This window comes from Bison bison, unplaced genomic scaffold, assembly GCF_000754665.1.
Source record: "Bison bison bison isolate TAMUID 2011002044 unplaced genomic scaffold, Bison_UMD1.0 scf7180017864149, whole genome shotgun sequence".
NCBI classification, from domain to species: Eukaryota; Metazoa; Chordata; class Mammalia; order Artiodactyla; family Bovidae; genus Bison; species Bison bison.
Window position 1 is genome coordinate 2,144,604 of NW_011494721.1, and position 17,384 is coordinate 2,161,987.

Here is a 17,384-nt window from a genome sequence, read left to right on the forward strand (position 1 = left end):
TATATAGATGATACCAAGAATATTAGCATGCTTCTCTTTCAGGCTGACACACAAATTTGTAAATTATTCCATCTTGTGAAATTTATTTTGTAAAAATATTTTTGAGCTGTATGCTTATAATTTGTATGCATCTCTATGTATGTACTGATGCTTCAGTTTTACAAATTTACTTTAACTAATGCAAAGGGTGGAATTTGAGACTGAAAAAATAGGATATTGAGTTGATCAGATCTGGGCATGGATATGTGAAAGGGTATCTTTGCTTCCTTTTGAGGAGCAAGCAGGATGGTTGTGTGAGTGCTGCCCCCAAAACACCTATATGAATCACTTTTATTTTTTTATTTTTTTTTAATTAAAAAAAAATTATACATGTGTTCCCCATCCTGAACCCTCCTCCCTCCTTCCTCCCCATACCATCCCTCTGGGTCGTCGCAGTGCACCAGCCCCAAGCATCCAGCATCGTGCATTGAACCTGGACTGGCCCTTTTAGAAAAACGATTTCAATTTAAACTTTTGAAGAAACATTTCCACTTTCTTCTTCCTGACTAACTTCCTTTCTCTGCAGTTCCAGATTCCATTTGGCTTTCTTCTCCTTCAGTCCTTTTCTACCACAGTTACTTCAATTGGTTATGAGGGGCTCTGAACATATAAGAAAATCCAATGCAAGTTTTGGTAAACTCCAGTGATAGTGAAAGGAAAAGAGATAGATGGCTGACTTTAAAATGTCTGTGCAATATCAAGTTATCAGAAATCAATATTGTGGGGTAGTTAACAATAAAGTACATTTATAGCTTATGAGAAGGCAATGGCACCCCACTCCATTACTCTTGCCTGGAAAATCCCATGGACGGAGGAGCCTGGTGCAGGCTGCAGTCCATGGGGTCGCTGAGGGTCGGACACGACTGAGCAACTTCACTTTCACTTTTCACTTTCATGCATTGGAGAAGGAAATGGCAACCCACTCCAGTGTTCTTGCCTGGAGAATCCCAGGGATGGCGGAGCCTGGTGGGCTGCCCTCTATGGGGTCGCACAGAGACGGACACGACTGAAGCGACTTAGCAACAGTAGCAGCAGCATAGCTTATGAAGTACTGTTTAAATGTGGTTTTCAATTAATAGGTCCTCCTCTGGTGGCTCAGATGGTAACTTTTACAAGGTTAGTTACTAATGGAATCAGAATTTGTCCAATAGCTATCTGAATCTTTATTTTTCAGTCAGCTCTTAAATTTTCTTTGTGATTTATTTAAATATACAACATTAAACAACATGCTACAATGCAAACAGAGTCAGTGCTAATAATTTCACCTAATGGACAACCGTAACAAAGGTAGTATGGGTATACAACTCTAACTGTACTCTTATCTTGGAGATTAGAGAATGTATATGGGGTTTGTATGTATCAAAGGTCAAGGGGAAAAGGCCAAACCAAGTACATGCTCAAATAAGTAAAACTGGATTTTATGCTTTTAGGGAGACTTTCTCCCAAAGTCTGATCCTTTGACCACTAGTAATCAAAGCCTCCTGCCAAGCCCTCTACCTGTACCACTAAATTAGGATTCCCTTCTTACATTTACCTAACATCTTATGGAAAAGCCTGAAAGAACCTTTCCGCCAACCCAGTATCTTCTCCCTCTACTTGTATGAGCAATCCACCACAGATGTTATTTTAAATTATTGTGAGGCTTATTTAATGCCACTTCCCAGTGAATTTATTTGCATGCTTAATATGGATAACTTCTCTTTAAAAATTTAAGGTCTTTAATAATGTGGTTCGGAGAAGGCAATGGCACCCCATTCCAGTACTCTTGCCTGGAAAATCCCATGGGTGGAGGAGCTTGGTAGGCTGCAGTCTATGGGGTCATGAAGAGTCAGACACGACTGAATGACTTCACTTTCACTTTTCACTTTCATGCATTGGAGAAGGAAACGGCAACCCAGTCCAGTGTTCTTGCCTGGAGAATCCCAGGGACGTTGGAGCCTGGTGGGCTGCCGTCTCTGGGGTCGCACAGAGTTGGACATGACTGAAGTGACGCAGCAGCAGCAGCAGCAGCAGCAATAATGTGGTTTGAGTATAAGAAGGGGATATTTGGCTCATGGGCTATCTTTTTAAAACACTAAATGATATCATTAGATAACTACCTATTCTTTATATACAGCTCTGATTAGGAGATGGAAGTATATGTCTATTTATATTTGCTTGTTTTAGTAAAGTCCCCATTTTTTCTTTTGTTGCATTTGTTTTCCTTTTCCCAAAGTTATTTTGTTTCTGTGATTCTGCTTCTTGTATGTTTGTTTGATGTTTATTGTTGTATTTTTAAGATTTACTTTTCAGTATTTTAATTTAGAAGTTTATGTAACATACTTGGTATGGACTTAACAGAAGCAGAAGTTATTATTAAGAAGAGGTGGCAAGAATACACAGAAGAACTATGCAAAAAAGATTTTCACGACCCAGATAATCACTATGGTATTGTCAGGGGCATGTGTTATTTCCTCGGTTCTGTCTTGTCACAACAAAAATTTGAAGCGATGGATCATTGTTAGAGCTCCATATTACAGCTCAGTTTATTTAGAAAATAAAGGAAAATACATCTTTGAGTCATGAGGGCATGACAACCCAAAAGACACGAAAAGAAAGAGAGAGACAGATACAGAGAGAGAGAGAGTGGCCCCTGGCCCCTTGGCTCCTTTTTTATATGTTTTTTCTCCTGCCTCTGGGCCTGCCCTATGTAAATAGGGCTAGCCAGGAATGCTGTTTGTTATACCTGAGGTCCTCACTCTGGTCCTTGAACCTTCCTTTATTCTGTTTCCGTGGGCTTTTCCCTGCCTTGTCTTTTAGCCACAGCATTCTGAACTCCTTTTTTCTATTCTAACTACTTAACATTCCTCTCTCAAGAGATGGGAGGCCCAATTCTTTGGGAATAGGGGTGTTGAGGTCTTTCTGGCTACTTCCTGCTGAACTGGGATGGCAAGGGGCATTGGGCATCTCCCTCTTGCTGTTTTCAGGCCTCACAGCCCTTGTAGCAGTGTCCATCTAAAAGTGAGTGATATTTTCTGTGGTCAGCTGTAGTTTTATATAGTCTTGTTGAACTGACACTGCATGTTGTAGCTTATTGACCTGGGCAGAGACAGAATGGGTTAGATAATTGATAATACATGGAACAATCATAAGCGGCATCAATATATTATAACAAGGAATAGTAGGGGGATTAGCCAACTCCAACTTTCCATCACCAGGATGGCTCAAGTCCCTCCTTTTGGAACCACCCCATATGATCGTCTTGAAAGCCCTCACTCTTAGCTTTAAGAGCCTCATCTTCAGTATACAAAGGAGTTTCTGCCAAATTAGTCTGTGAAACTAAAGTGGCAACCCCTATTAGGTCACTTTTCCATAATGCTGCTCTCTTAGCTGCCTGATCAGCTGCTTGGTTCCCTCGTGCCACTTCCATGCTCCCTTTTTGGTGTCCTTTACAGTGGGAGATTGAAACCTCAGCAGGCAGATGGACTGCCTCCAAGAGTCTAAGGATTTGATCACCATATTTGATTGGGGACCCTCGGGTGATCAGGTGGCCTCTTTCTTTCCAAATGGCAGCATGTGCATATAGCACCGGAAAGGTGTACTTGGAGTCAGTGTAAATGGCTACTCTTTATCCTTTTCCCAGCTCTAAAGCTCGAGTTAGGGCTATGAGCTCAGCTAATTGGGCTGAAGTACCTAGTGGCAAAGGTTTAGCCTCTATGGTCTCAAAATTGGAGACTACTGCATATCTGGCTCTTCTTTTTCCATCCAAGACAAAGCTGCTTCCATCAGCGTACCAGATTTCCTCAGGATTAGTTAGAAGATCTTCCAACAATCCCTCTCGGGGTTTTGTTCAGTGGTCCAAGGTTTCTAGGCAAAAGTGAAAGGGAAGAGAGCCCTCGGGGCTGGGCAGGAGGGTGGCTAGGTTAAGAATCTCGGAAAGGGACATAATGAGGCCTGGATTTTCCATCAGCACTATTTGATATCTGAGGATTCTTTGATCAGACATCCATAAATGGCCTCTCCCATTCAGGAGTTGTTTCACTTGGTGGCTGGTAAAAATAGTTAGTTTGCACCCAAAAGTGTTTTAAAGCATCTTCTATCAGGATTGCAATAGCTGCAAGATTTCAAAGGCAGGGAGAAATCTTTTCCCAATAAGGAAGTAGGATATTCAGGGGCCACCAGAAACTAGTGGGAAAATATTTGTCCATCTCAGCAACAAAGTGCTCAGGTGAATCTTTTTGTAATTGTTTTTCCTGTAGCACCCCAAATGGTACAAGTTTCGGAGGAGAAGGCTCTGGATTAGGAGGTCAGGACAGAGTAGGTAGCCCTTGTGTTGATCAAGAAATTCTTGGACCTACCTGCCAGATCCAGTTGCACCCTTGGCTCCAGGCCTGTGATGGTTATCTGTGACAGGTGGGCTGGCTGGAGTGGGCCTCTTCAGTCCTGTTGAAACATGGTGAGGGAAAACTTGGCTCTTGATCTTCAGGCTCTTGGGTCCCGAGGGCAGAGTGCCGCCCAATGTTGCAATTAATGGTATTTGTAGCAAGCCATTTTAGGAGACTTGTCATGTTTTGGACACTCCTTAGCCCTATTCCCTGCCTGTCTATAGATTATACATTTGCCTCATGTCTTGTCCTTTAAAGACTTGGGGTTTGCCATAGAGCTTCCCTGGAGGGCAACCAGCATTGGGCATGCCTTGTCTCTTTCCTTTTCTTCCTCTCCTGGACCTTGGCGTCCTTCTCCTTTTCTCTGTTATAAAAGGTATTTGTGGCTGTCTGGACCATCTCATCTAAAGAGGCAGCATAGTCGTGCTGCTGTAGCTGTTGTAACTTTATCCTGAATTCTGATGCACATTGGGACAGGAATTTGTCCTTTAAAATCACCTGTCCCTCATAACAATTTAAGTCCATATTGGTAAACTCTTGGAAGTCCTCTTTTAGCCTTTCCAGAAAGGCAATGGGGTTCTCATTGGGTTCCTGAGTTATTGCTGAGACTAGGCACAGTCCCACAAGTAATAGTCTTCCTTCTATTTCCATGGGTGGACTTCCTTAGGGGTGAGCCTTTCTGAAGCTTATCCTACCCAGTACTGTTGCAACCTGAGAGCTGGGCGTCCCCAGGTCAGGGTGCATATCCCCAGGTAGGCTGAGGCATGTTAGCCTCCTGGAGATTGAGTCCCCAGGGAAGGTCGAGGCAGGTCAGTCTCCTGAGAATTGTGTCCCTGGGCAGGTCGAGGCGTGATGACCTCCTGGGACCCCTGGACTGGTGGATCCCTGAGCAGGTTGAGGCATGACAACCTTTCAAGGACCAGATCCCTAGGCAGGTCAGGGCTAGTCGACCAATTGGGACCCCCGGGCTGGAGTTGTGTGTCCCCAAGGCCTCCAGCATGACCAGTACTGGGTAGGATTAAGGGGTTGTAATCTTAACTCATTGCCAGTTTGTTCACCACAGATGGGAATAGGTATCATGGTGTAAAGCGATCTAAGCCTGTGCCCTGAGACAGGGAATCTGGTGAAGCAACCATAAGCCTTATCCTCTTATTGCTCTAAAGGAGTGTAAGTCACTGATTTCCTCCCCTAGTCCTCTATAAGAGTAGTTTAGGGTGTTTCCAATGGTAAACATTTCATTGTCATGGACCCACTTTAGGTGATAACAGAAGTAATGACAAGGGAGTGGGTTATTTGGTCCTGTTAGAGGCAGTAGAGTATTTTAATAATAGGCGGGATAGAGCAACTTGCCTACAAGGGGGCAGGGTCCTGGTTATAGGAGTTAGTAATTGGCTTAAAAACAAATTGATAAGAGGCAACATCCCAGATGTTCCATAAGAGTAAAGTGCAGACTTAATCCTGGGGTATGTGTGTAACTTTAGGAGAAGAGTGGAAAGGGTTTGGGTCCAAATGGCCTACAGGGGTGAACTCCCAAAGTGGCAAACATCCCCGGAAGCCCAATTGCCTTTGAAGGGATGCCAACAGATGGACTTCTAGTAGGCATTGTGTGCCTGTCTCCCACCCTAGAGGGTTCACTGTGAGATGCTGATGTTGCACATGTTGTAGGAAACATGGAAGACGAAGGCCTGAATATCTAGAGGGATTGAATACTATACAGTATTTCACTCCCAAGGGTCAGCTATTTTCTGGTTATTCCTCCAGAAGATTCTAGAGGCAACATTGTGGGCCCTCATGGGGCTCAGGAAAACAGCATGAAAGAGGAGGGAAGAAGGAAGGGCACAGCTTTTGACAGAATGACATAGCACAAGGGCATGACATAAACTGATTAAAATTAAATGGGTCCAAGGTGACAAGTCAAATTCAACTAAACCTTGATCCCCAGTCTGCAAGCTAAATGATACACCCAGGTGGCAGGACAGTTCCAAGGCACTGTCAAAAGACTGAGGAGTGGGTGGTTCCCCAATGGTTGGGATGATCTTCCCACTCATTAGTACATGAATTCACCCAGCTCGAAAAAACTAGCCACACCACATTCCATGAGAAAGCACTTGCCCTCTGTTATGGCCCACATCCTGTGGAGAGTGTGCTTCTCTTTGAATCTGAACAAATCCACCTCTGACCTATCACTGTGTCTCTAACTGAATTTTTGCAATGAGACATCAGAGCCTGAGCTTCATTAGGTCCTGAAGCCAAGCATCATGGGTTTTGGATGGGCTCAAGTCCCGGGAGAGAGGAGCTGGAGGAAGAGAGAAAAAAGCAGTGGGAAAAATGTGCCAAAGAATCCCCTTCATAACCAGCTGAAAAATCTGCTAAATACCTGGCCTGTGCTCACAGTTTTCATTGGCCTGATCCTTGGCACAAAGATTAATGACAGAAGAACCCCCAACAGCTTGGGTAATAGCTATTAGGGCTCAGCAGATAGTGGAGCCTTTGAGACATATTGAGGAGTAGCCTCTCTAGAGACCTTCAATTGCACCCGTTGTGGCTCGCCTTTTCATGGGAGGTTCAAGGAAAGAAGAAATGAGAGATTGTAAAGGAATTAAGATTTTGTTAGGCATATGTCCCTCCAGCCATAAAAGCGAGGACCTCCTACCGTAACCAGAGGTCTTCTGGAATCTGAAACAGAGCCACACGAGCTTTCTGCTGAGTTCATTTTTTGCTGTCCCAGTTTCCCAGCATGCTGGGCCTCTTGTCACTTCCCTATGAGCTAAGTTTTCTTCGCCTTCAGCTTCCACCACGGGAGTTTTCGCCCAGCTAGGCTCCTGGTGTACTTGGTCTCCTCCTTGGGGGGCTGCGCTGAGTTTTTTTCAGACAGGTTAAATCAGAGTCATGGCACCATAGATGTCAGGGGAGTGTGTAATTTCCTCGGTTCTGTCTCATCACAACGAAAATTTGAAGCCATGGACCAGTGTCACAGCTCCATGTTACAGCTCAGCTTATTTAGAAAATAAAGGAAAATACATCCTCAAGGCATGAGGGCATGCCAACACAAAAGACGTGAATAGAAGAGAGAGAAAGAGAGACAGAGAGAGAGAGTGACCTCCAACCCTTTGGCTCTTCTTTTACATTTTTTTTCTCCTGCCCCTGGGCCTGCCCTATGTAAATTAGGCTAGCCAGGATTGCTGTTTGTTCTACCTGAGGTTCGCACTCCAGTCCTCGGACCTTCCTTTGTTCTATTTTCGTGGGCTTTTCCCTTCCCTGTCTTTTAGCCACCGCCATTCTGGACTCCTTTTTCCTATTCTAACTACCTAACAGTATGATCACTCATCTAGAGCCAGACATCCTGGAATGTGAAGTCAAGTGGGCCTTAGGAAGCATCACTACAAACAAAATCAAAGCCTAAAGGATGATGTCGTTAAAGTGCTGCACTCATATGTCAACAAATTTGGAAAACTCAGCAGTGGCCACAGGACTGGAAAAGGTCAGTTTTAATTTCAATCCCAAAAAAGGCAATGCCAAAGAATGCTCAAACTACCGCACAATTGCACTCATCTCACACGCTAGTAAAGTAATGCTCAAAATTCTCCAAGCCAGGCTTCAGCAGTACGTGAACCGCGAACTTCCAGATGTTCAAGCTGGATTTAGAAAAGGCAGAGGAACCATAGATCAAATTGCCAACATCCACTGGATCATTGAAAAAGCAAGAGAGTTCCAGAAAAAACATCTATTTATGCTTTATTGACTATACCAAAGCCTTTGACTGTGTGGATCATCACAAACTGGAAAATTCTTCAAGAGATAGGAATACCAGACCACCTTACCTATCTCCTGATAAATCTATATGCAGGTCAGGAAGCAACAATTAGAATTGGATATGGAATAACAGACTGGTTCCAAATAGGGAAAGGAATACATCAAGGCTGTATATTGTTACCCTGCTTATTTAACTTATATGCAGAGTACATCTGGAGAAGGCAACGGCAACCCACTCCAGTACTTTTGCCTGGCAAATCCCATGGACGGAGGAGCCTGGTAGGCTGCAGTCCATGGGGTCGTTAGGAGTCAGACACGACTGAGTGACTTCACTTTCACTTTTCATGCACTGGAGAAGGAGATGGCAACCCACTCCAGTATTCTTGCCTGGAGAATCCCAGGGATGGGGGAGCCTGGTGGGCTGCCATCTATGTGGTTGCACAGAGTCAGACACGAGTGAAGCGACTTAGCAGCAGCAGCAGCAGCAGAGTACATCATGAGAAACACTGGGCTGGATGAAGCACAAGCTGGACCCAAGATTGCCAGGAGAAATATCAATAACCTCAGATATGCAGATGGCACCACCCTTACAGCATAAAGTGAAGAAGAACTAAAGAGCCTCTTGATGAAAGGAAAGAAGAGAGTGAAAAAGTTGGCTTAAAGCTCAACATTCAGAAAACTAAGATCATGGCTTCTGGTCCCATTACTTCATGGCAAATATATGGGGAAACAGTGGAAACAGTGATAGACTTTATTTTTTTGTGCTCCAAAATCACTGCAAATGGTGACTGAAGTCATGAAATTAAAAAACGCCTGCTCCTTGGAAGAAAAGTTATGACCAACCTAGACAGTATATTAAAAAGCCGAGAAATTACTTTGCCAACAAAGGCCCATCTAGTCAAGGCTATGGTTTTTCCAGCAGTCATGTATGGCTGTGAGAGTTGGACTATAAAGAAAGCTGAGAGCTGAAGAATCTATGCTTTTGAACTGTGATGTTGGAGAAGACTCTTGAGAGTCCCTTGTTGAGTCTGTTGGGAGTCTCCACAAGACTGCAAGGAGATCCAACCAGTCCATCCTAAGAAGGTCAGTCTGGAATATTCATTGGAAGAACTGATGTTGAAGCTGAAACTCCAATACTTTGGCCACCTGATGTGAAGAACTGATTGATGTGTAAAGACCCTGATGCTGGGAAAGATTGAAGGCAGGAGGAGAAAGGGATGATAGAGAGTTGATGGCATGACTGACTCAATGGACATGAGTTTGAATAAACTCTAGGAGTTGGTGATGGACAGGGAGGCCTGGCGTGCTGCAGTCCATGGGATCACAAAGAGTCAGACATGGCTAAGCAATTGAACTGAGCTGTAGCATAGTTGTTATGCTTTTCAACTGAATTTTATAGATTTCCTTCTGACCCCTGAATTACATACAACACATATAGAGGAGGGTCAGCCCAGGTGGCTCAGTAGTAAAGAATCTACCTGCCAGTGAAGAAAATGCAGGTTCTAGCCCTGAGTCAGGAAGATTGCTTGGAGGAAAAAATGGCAACACATTGCAGTATTCTTGCCTGGAAAATTCTATGGACAGAGGGCTACTGTCTATGGAGTTACAACAGTCAGACAGGACTCAGCAGGCACATACATATGCACACATTGAGGAATTTTACTCTAGTGTTTCTATCACTTCCAAAATTAGTACAATATATAATCTAGCCATAAACATGAGTACATATTTAAAAAAAGATGTCTTGCTTTCTTTTTCTGGTTTTTCTGTAAGAATAATAGTATGGTTCTTTTTTAACATGAATATCTTCCATCTTCTTAGCACTAAATTGTTTAATGCCAAAAATGACATATTAACTATTGTAGTCTTATGCATAGGATTTGCCTTTGCATCCAAAGCTCAAACCATGGAAGAACAAAGGTTAATACCTCTTTGATAATATATTTGAATGCTTACACAGAGCATTTTAGTTTTGATCCTAATTTAATATAGATGTCCATGATATCAAATATGGATTAGTCTTTGAAAAATTGCTCTCTGGCACAAGATAAATTCTACTCTAGAAAAAAAATAGTAAAATAGTACTCTTAATCTCCATTACTATAATTAGTAAATCCTTTTATTATGACTTTAAAATGCAGTTATAAATTAATTTGCAGTTATAAATGATAGCATATACAATTGTGAATCTTGTAGAAAAATCCATTTGGTTTTATTGAATAATCTTTTCAAGTTTACACACATTGATTTTTATTTTCATGCTTTACTAGTATCCCTTTTTTTTATGCAGGCACTTAGTAGATAAAATTTGCTTGTTCTGCTTGACAGATCTGGAAACAGAATTTAAGCATTGTTTTAATTCTAAGAAATGGGTAGAAATTTATATCAAATCCCTCTAGTACTTCTAATCTGTTACTTTTCCTCAAATGACATTCAAGCTGTCTAAAACTTTTATGAAAGTTATCAGAGCAAGACCTATTGAAAATCATTCCCATTCACCTTTTAATTTCAATATAACTTGGACAACTTGAGCTTTCTACATGTTTAGCATTTAGTCTCAAACTTTTTTCATAATCCAAACCCCTTATGTAAAGAAAGCAGTAAGTTAAAATAAAAGTTTTCTCAATAAGTCAAAATCTCTTTATGAATCTTGATAAGACCTGAGGATTCTTGGGTTTTATTTTATTTTGATATTTGCTGGAAGTTACTTTATGAAAAAAGGGAAGAGACATCTATTTTCATGCCTGGGTACTCTGTTCCAGTGTGGGTGTTTCTCTGCCTTAAAGCACTGTTATTAAACAGATAACCATCCCAGTCACTGATTGCCTGAGTTGTCAATCAAAGTTTACCTGAAAAACCCCATTAATATCATAATGTGAAAGTGCTGTTTTTAATGAAATCTTACTTTTGAGATTTTTTGACTTGAAGCCAAACACTGTCATACATGATGACCATGTGTTCATCCTTCATGAACATGAATACTAACTTTACATGCTTTTGATTTTAAAAATATTCAGTATTATAAATGTTGCATCAAGTTCAGATTTCTAATTATGAACATGACAAACACCTGTCCCATTACCCTTATAGCAAAAAGTATAATGAGACATAAATTTTGAATGTAAGGTTATTATAGTGTGGAGATATGATGTGGAAGGACATGATGCTATGGTATTCAATGGGACATCACCTCTCCCAAATGTAGGAAGTTAGTGAAGTTTGCCTGAAGAAAACTACATTCGATGGTAAGGTTTGAAGGATGATATGAGTCAGTTATATGGGTATCTGTGGGAGGGAAATGTTTCTGTGGAGGGGGAGTGTAGGAAAAGATTGTTAGTCATTTTTCTTGTAGAAAACACAGAGTCTAAAAGCATGGAGTGCAACCAGGAATGGCAACTCCCACAATTATATTAAATGACTTATTAGGGAAATATTTGCTTCCTGTCTTCCAGTTTTTAACCTCTACTAGCTTAGAGGCCTACAAAGGGAGACACAGTGATGATTCCATGGAAATTTAAAATTAAAGATTACATCTGACCAATTTGAGTCCCCTCCAGAACGAATAGAGCTTTACTTTGATGCTGAGAGGATTGATCCAAAGTCTCAAGAGGCCCTTAGGCAATGGTAGCATGAATGAGTATGCCTGGGATCCTTCAAAGTGGTTTCAACTACCAAGTTTCTTGAGGAAAATTAATGTTACACTATAATGATTCAATAATAGAACTTCCAAATGCATGAATTATTCAGGACTAGATCCCTGCTATACCTCATTTGAGGAATCTGAGATTTTACCAAAGGCAAAGGATGCATGAACTATGTGAGTAAAAGAAAAAAATCATTAATACTATCCACAACCTCATGGCATGTTGCAGAAACAAGGCTTTTACTAGCTATTTATATTATTCCATCTGTCATTTATCATCATTCTTTCTTCTATCTATCTATCTATCTCTGTCTATCTATCCAAGATCTCATTTCCTTCTCTCTCTTTTTGGTAAGAGGATTATTACTTTAAAATACTGTGATTACTGTGATGGATTTTGCCATACATCAACATGAATCAGCATTAGGTATGCATATGTCCCCTCCCTCATGGAACGCCACCCACCTCCCTCCCCATCCCATCCCTCTAGGTTGTCATAGAGCACTGGCTTTGGGTTTCCTCCATCATACATCAAACACCCACTGGCTATCTATTTTATATATAGTAATGTATATGTTTCAAGACTTTATGCAATATGCAGTTTTAGTGATGAATATTTTTTTAATTTTTAAATTCATTGATTTTAATTGGAGGTTAATTACAATATTGTAGTGGTTTTTGCTGTACATTATAATTTTTTTTAATTTGATTCATAAGGTACAGGATATAAAGGGGGAATATTGACTTAACTATAAGAGAATAATATCATCCATAAATGGGTTCAGTAACTGCTGGAATGTTGGGTCATCTCTTTTGGGATAGAGGGTTTTTCATTTGTATGGAACATCACTGCACTGTGTTGAATGGTAACATGTTCTGTTGCTATAGTTCTAATCTGAAAGTTTAAATGTGGATACAAGTTATAGAAGAATATGTAGTGGCCTGATAGGCAAGGTGGTGTATAGCAATGAGCATCGATTCATTCTAGTGAAAAGCACATACTGCAAAATATGAAAAGCTCAAAATTGCATTTCCTGAATTTGTTTACATCTAGATGAATATGCTTTATTTTTATTAACTAGATGTAGTTGTGCAAGATATTGTATGCAAAAGCCTTATACTTCTGCAGCTTCTGTTGGTAGACTCAGTCTTATGAGTGTTTGCATTTCTTGGGTGAACTTTTTGATTTGGGATATTTGCTAATATAACTACTTTATGACTGTGGAAGAAACTTGTCATTCCCCTGGTAACCAAGTTCTATGGTGCTTTTGAAATCATCAGTAAAAGCTTAGTCTGCCATCTTCCTTCACCTCCACATTAACTCTATAAGCAATTTAATATCTGTAATAGATCCTTTGTGCTTTAAGTAGCCAGAGTGAATTTCATTTTTCTGGAGTTGAACAGTGATCAGTTCAGTGGAAACATCAACTAATAAAAAATATTTTATATGCTTTATATTTTTTTTCTATTTTTGAAAAGGGGAAACTTCTGAGTGTGATGTGAACAAGAACTTTTATAGTTAATCCCACTTGGGGGATTCCAGAAGGAAGAGATGAGTGAGAGAAGTCTCTATTTTGGTATTTAGCCATTTGTGTTCTTGGATAGTTAAGAATTGTCTCTACTGCCATTGTACTCAAATACTTCCAGATATGAAGTTACTAATCGAGCAACTGATTTTAATAATATGACAAGTTATTCATGGGAAAACAAACAATTGACCTCCTTTTCACTTCTTCCTTACTTATACCACATTACAAATGAATCTGTTGTTTTCTAACAGTAAGGGGAGAATCAAGAAATCTTAGTCCATAATTTTTCAGAGAAGGCAAACAGTTTGGGTGACTTCATTTCAATGAAAAGGATCATAGTATCTGAACTTTATCTAAAGTTGCAATGCATTTCACACAGAAAATCAAAAGGGATGAATGAATGAATCATGGACAGAAAGGAGACAGAACAGAGAGTGATATCAGCGATTTCTTCCATTATTTTAGTGGTAAATCAGCTTAATACCAGAAAAGGCAATGGCAACCCACTCCAGTACTCTTGCCTGGAGAATCCCAGGGACAGGGGTGTCTGGTGGGCTGCCATCTATGGAGTCGCAGAGAGTCGGACACGACTGAAGTGACTTAGAAGCAGCAGCAGCTTAATACTTACATCATTGGGTAGTAAAAACTCCTGAGTTTTCATAGCAATGTTTTTTGTTTTTGTTTTTGTTTTAATTCTCTAGGGCTACTATCATTCCTTGTAAGGACCAGAAGATTGTTATGATAACACATTCCTGTTTATTCTTTTTTCTTTTTTTTTGGTGATTCCACGTGGCATGTAGGATCATAGTTTTTCAGCCAGGTATTGAACCTGAAGTCCTTCCATTGGAAACCCAGAGTCTTAACCACTGGAAGACCAAAGAAATCTCACACATTCTTTCTTTTACCCCTTTCCAATCTGTGTTGAGGAGATGCTCCTCAGATTTCCTAAGGCCAGTGTCTATGGGATAGGGGACAGGTAGCATATATATTAAACTATAACAACAGATGGTCAACACCAAAATCAGATTGATTATATTCTTTGCAGCCAAAGATGGAGAAGCTCTATACAGTCAGCAAAAACAAGACCAGGAGCTGACTGTGGCTCAGATCATGAACTCCTGATTGCCAAATTCAGACTTAAATTGAAGAAAGTAGGGAAAAGCACTAGACCATTCAGGTATGACCTAAATCAAATCCCTTATGATTATACAGTGGAAGTGAGAAATAGATTTAAGGGACTAGATCTGATAGATAGAGTGCCTGATGAACTATGGACTGAGGTTCGTGACATTGTACAGGAGACAGGGATTAAGACCATGCCCATAGAAAAGAAATGCAAAAAAGCAAAATGGCTGTCTGGGGAGACCTTACAAATAGCTGTGAAAAGAAGAGAAGTGAAAAGTAAAGGAGAAAAGGAGAGATATAAACATCTGAATGCAGAGTTCCAAAGAATAGCAAGAAGAGAAAAGAAAGCCTTCTTCAGCGATCAATGCAAAGAAATAGAGGAAAACAACAGAATGAGAAAGACTAGGGATCTCTTCAAGAAAATCAGGGATACCAAAGGAACATTTCATGCAAAGATGAGCTCGATAAAGGACAGAAATGATATGGACCTAACAGAAGCAGAAGATATTAAGACAAGATGGCAAGAATACACAGAAGAACTGTACAAAAAAGATCTTCATGACCCAGATAATCACGATGGTGTGATCACTGAACTAGAGCCAGACATCCTTGAATGTGAAGTCAGGTGTGCCTTAGGAAGCATCACTACGAGCAAAGCTATTGGAGGTGATGGAATTCCAGTTGAGCTAATCCAAATCCTGAAAGATGATGCTGTGAAAGTGCTGCACTCAATATGCCAGCAAATTTGGAAAACTCAGCAGTGGCCACAGGACTGGAAAACGTCAGTTTTCATTCCAATCCCAAAGAAAGGCAATGCCAAAGAGCACTCAAACTACGGCACAATTGCACTCATCTCACATGCTAGTAAAGTAATGCTCAAAATTCTCCAAGCCAGGCTTCAGCAATATGTGAACCGTGAACTTCCTGATGTTCAAGCTGATTTTAGAAAAGGCATAGGAACCAGAGATCAAATTGCCAACATCCACTGGATCATCGAAAAAGCAAGAGAGTTCCAGAAAAACATCTATTTCTGCTTTATTGACTATGCCAAAGCTTTTGACTGTGTCAATCACAATAAACTGTGGAAAATTCTGAAAGAGATGGGAATACCAGACCACCTGATCTGCCTCTTGAGAAATGTGTATGCAGGTCAGGAAGCAACAGTTAGAACCGGACATGGAACAACAGACTGGTTCCAAATAGGAAAAGGAGTACGTCAAGGCTGTATATTGTTACCCTGTTAATTTAACTTATATGCAGAGGACATCATGAGAAACACTGGACTGGAAGAAGCACAAGCTGGAATCAAGATTGCCAGGACAAATATCAATAACCTCAGATATGCAGATGACACCACCCTTATGGCAGAAAGTGAAGAGGAACACAAAAGCCTCTTGATGAAAGTGAAAGTGGAAAGTGAAAAAGTTGGCTTAAAGCTCAACATTCAGAAAACGAAGATCATGGCATCCGGTCCCATCACTTCATGGGAAATAGATGGGGAAACAGTGGAAACAGTGTCAGACTTTATTTTGGGGGGCTCCAAAATCACTGCAGATGGTGACTGCATGCATGAAACTAAAAGACGCTTACTCCTTGGAAGGAAAGTTATGACCAACCTAGAATGCATATTCAAAAGCAGAGACATTACTTTGCCAACAAAGATTTGTCCAGTCAAGGCTATGGTTTTTCCTGTGGTCATGTATGGATGTGAGAGTTGCACTGAGAAGAAGGCTGAGCACTGAAGAATTGATGCTTTTGGACTGTGGTGTTGGAGAAGACTCTTGAGAGTCCCTTGGACTTCAAGGAGATCCACCCAGTCCATTCTGAAGGAGATCAGCCCTGGGATTTCTTTGGAAGGAATGATGCGAAAGCTGAAACTCCAGTACTTTGGCCACCTCATGTGAAGAGTTGACTCATTGGAAAAGACTCTGATGCTGGGAGGGATTGGGGGCAGGAGGAGAAGGGGACAACAGAGGATGAGATGGCTGGATGGCATCACTGAGTCGATGGACGTGAGTCTCAGTGAACTCCGGGAGTTGGTGATGGACAGGGAGGCCTGGCGTGCTGGGATTCATGGGGTTGCAAAGAGTCAGACACGACTGAGCGACTGCTCTGATCTGATCTGATCTGATCACAACAGAAAAAAAAATGTATAAATGTTTTATTGCATAATGAAGGTCATAAAAAAGTATTATAGGTAAAAGATTTTGCTTTAGGGGCAACAAATCCAATGTGTAGCTGTTGGGAGTAATAACAGACAATTCAGTCAAGCTTTTCACTACATGGCATTTAAATAAGCAGAGTAGCAGTTACTACAAGCCTTTCCTATGTAGCACTAAATGTAGGGAGTGGATAATAGCATTTTCTTTGAACATTTTATAAAAGGTCCTGGACCTTACAAAGTAATGCTATTATTTAAAAATATTCCATTAAAGTGATTCCTCTATTCTACTCACAGGAAATGTTGAGAAATTCAATCAAATAATCCTGTATGGACAAGCATTTATAGTGGTAAAAAGCTAAGCAGAATAAGGTTTATGTAATAAAAACTGCCAGACTTAAAAACAGCTTCAAAAAAAAGTAGTTTCAATTAATATCTTTGCCAAAATTTAATTTATTTACAGTAATTCTAGCTAGTCTTTGGAATGCCTATTCCCCAGAGTCTAATGAAACCTCAAAAAGAAGCTGCAAATTTAATTTGCCAAGGAAATTAAGGAGTTAATGTAAAGTGGCACAGGGACTATAGGCTGCTAACTGAAATACCAAGAAAAGCAAGCTGCTTCTTAGATAGTGGCTGGGCTCCTTATCTTAGTTTTCCTATAATTGCCTTGGGCTAGTCAGGGTTCCACTTATTTATTTAGGGTTCTGCTTATTTATTCATTCTTTTAGGATTTACCTGAGCTTATGTCCTAAAGGGATTTGAGGCAGCTT